A 3382-nucleotide genomic window follows, 5' to 3' on the forward strand; every position below is an offset into this window, starting at 1 on the left:
AAAAGACAAGAGTGCTCATTAACCAATGGTCATGGCAGATGTTAATCAGTTGCAGTCATCTGACACATCTCTTCTAAAACAAAAAAGGTAAAGGCGACAAATTGTTCCTGACGACTAAATGTGACCGAAGGCAGTAAGTAGCTGTAGTAGTAGTTCACCAGAGTAGTTCACTAGTAGTGTTTCACTAGAGGAGAGCGATGTTCAGCTGAGGTGCTGGGACAAGGTTCCAATAAGTTCGTCCTAGTAGATGACTTGATATAGGTCAGCATAACAAAGTGGGGAGGTGGGCCCAGTGTCCCCATCATGTCAGTTACAGAATAGGGAGGTCACAAGAGAAACTGGAACATTTTGCGTACAGACTAATGCTAATAGTCTGCCAGAAGAGAAAGAGGGAATTGCTTGTACCCTTTTTTGCAAGAAAATGGATTCATATTGGATTTAGCAAACCAATGTCTGTGAAGCTGGCGAAGGTTAGCATGAGAACAAGTGGAAATTATCCCAGCATTATATCTCTGTGCAGTCTTAAATGCGCTGAGTTCCTTGAGTCACTCAAGGGCTACTAATGGATAGAAACTCTTCCCCAATTATGGTCCCTCCAAAAGTAAGAATGCAGGTGTATCTGGGTCAAGTGCTGAGAATGGGCCCTGATGCTCCAGCACGGAAACAGGCTAAGTACCCTTAGGCTGCATAGGAAAGCCTAGACCCCACGATCTTATCAGCTGAGCAGGGAGTAAATATACAAAGCTAAGCAGCTGCAGCAGTTTACCCTGTCCTGAATGATGCAATATTCCATGGCCACAATCAAATTGTGTGCATAACACAAGAAAAAGGGGTAGAAACCGGGAAGTGTGTGTATAGAAATTTTAACCACATTGAGACTTTTTCAATACAGAAGTCTTTCGGGTTTTTGTTTTCTTTTTCCATAATTATCAGGATTCTTAGATTAGTCTCTTAAGATTTCAAATATACTAGCAGTAAATTCCTGCCTTTATATAGGTATGCTTCCTTTTTGTCCATAACAAGACTTTGAGTGTAACATGGCCAAATATTCAAGTAACTGTACAGTAGATTTTGTCAGTGGCAGCAGGAGGTAGCACAAGCAGGAAATGCTACCAAAGTTTAACACAAAGCAATCAAATGCTCCATTGTAAGAAGCACTCAACATGCTCCAATCAGAGATACACAGTATTAACACAGATTTTGGCTGATAACAACAAAAGATTTTAGACATTTAGCTTCCACTAGAAAAAGGAATTTTCAGCAGAAGGTATGTATATAAACATTTCAAAGGAATTAGATCTTACATTTTTAATAGATATTCCTTAGCTAATCACCCTATCAGGACTACCATTAACAATAATTAAAGAAAAACTGAGTGACTAATCTTCTAAAATTATGATATAAAATTGTACAGGTCTTACTGTTAAAAGTGTTTTGAAAGAAAATATATGAATATGCACTGAAATTAGTAGTTTTAGAAAGTCCACTAAAGAAAACAGAATACATTTTATCACCTCCCTAAATCAACTTGACACAAATAGTGTGGGACACACTGCAGGTGACTAAGGCACTAATGTAGCAGAAAGACACATGCAGTTCTGGTTATAATTTTTATTCCCAACCGTGATTATCTGAAGCTGTAAACAGTGAAAAAATTTAGTCTGCCCTTATTGACTGGAACTTTGGAAATCTCTGTATTACTAACAGTGTGTACAAATGTTCCAGTTAAAGGGAATGCGATGCTTCAAATCTGAGAAGCTTTTCCAAAGCACCCATTTTCTCACCATGTGGTAGAAAAGTTAGTACTTCTTTTTTAAAGAAGTTATTCTGGCACTATAGATTGCCTTTAACAAAAGGATAAAGTCTCAGCTATGAAGCTAGTTATAGAAAACACCATCCATCCCCTCAAGGTCAAAATACCACTGAATATGCTAATTATTGATATACATTTAGCCAGACCAGCACCAACCTTTCACTATGCCATTTAAGGATGACATTGTTACCTCTATTTTTTTGTCACCCAAAAAAAATTACCCTGCTGTCCTGAGAACAGCGCAACTGCTGTGACTGAGAAGAATGAACCAGAAGAATGTCGCATCACCTACTTAATATTTGTTATTCTGCATTACTCCTTGCTGCGTGTAAAGAGGCCTGTCCTACAGAAATAATTAGAAAAACTGCATTTAAACCCCAGTATAATTCTATTGTGTGTATGCATCTTTGTACCACTAATGTATATTTTAACATCCCAGGGTTTCATTCACTCTTCTCTCATCTATTTTTAAACATCTAATATACACGGCTTCCTTTAGGATATATTCTATGCCCAAAAAGCAGTAAGTATTTAACCTTTAATGCTTCAGTCTACACAAACAAATATAGTAAAAAATATTCTATTAAAACAACCTTCCGAAATTACTGTCATTTTAATGAAAAAATTGTTAAGTAGTTTCAAGCAGTCTGCTTACCCAGAATAATTTTGTTTCTTTTTCTTGAAACTTCTTACTATCTCCATAAGAGTCAGGAAGAGGTTGGTAATTTCAGGTACTATGTAGATCAAATCTATAGCATCTACAATTTCAAATAACCTTTAAAAGCATGTAACTAGTGTCATTATATGTCACAAGCTACTTAACATATTTCATTATACCTACTTGTACATTTTCATATCATGCTAAACAGTTAATCTTTTTTTTTTCCATGTTTATACTCTTTGGAGTACACTTACATCATGTAAGTAAGTACATGAATGCATCGTGAGGTTTACAAAATACTGCCTGACATTAAACATCTCTTCATAGAGCCCAAAAAGAAGTTAATTACAGGGAGCATTGACTGTTATTTCACCACCTACTTTCATTAGTGTCATGCCTTCACAGAGAAACAAAATATGTAAACAGAGTCAGCTTTAACAGATGTATCAGAAGAGCTGTATTACTGGAAGCATCTTGAGAGGATGTACTTATTGTGAAGCAACAATTCTAATGGCTTTTGCACTGAAATTGCTTAAGACTGCTTAAGGGTGGTTTATACTATCTTAGAGGATCAGATCAGTGCATACAGACCTGAAATGGCGTTGCAGAAGTGGCATAACACAGTTGTATATAACTCTTAATCTGCATCACTGAAAACAGAGAAACAATATCAAACAGTTATTTTATCTTAATATTATTTTCTTTCATATAAGAATTTTAATTAGATTTACTTTGTTTCCCATTTATGAAAACTGAGAAAATCAAATTAGATGTCATTCTGCTATTAACTCAAATTGTCCATAAATGAGAAGAAGAAAGACAAAAAAAATAGCATAAAATGAGATTAAGTGTCAGGCCCTAATTTTCCCCCTATCAACTTTAACAGTGAAAGGGCTAAATTCTTACTA

Source organism: Leptosomus discolor, chromosome 2 (assembly GCF_034619465.1).
Source record: "Leptosomus discolor isolate bLepDis1 chromosome 2, bLepDis1.hap2, whole genome shotgun sequence".
Classification (NCBI taxonomy): Eukaryota; Metazoa; Chordata; class Aves; order Leptosomiformes; family Leptosomidae; genus Leptosomus; species Leptosomus discolor.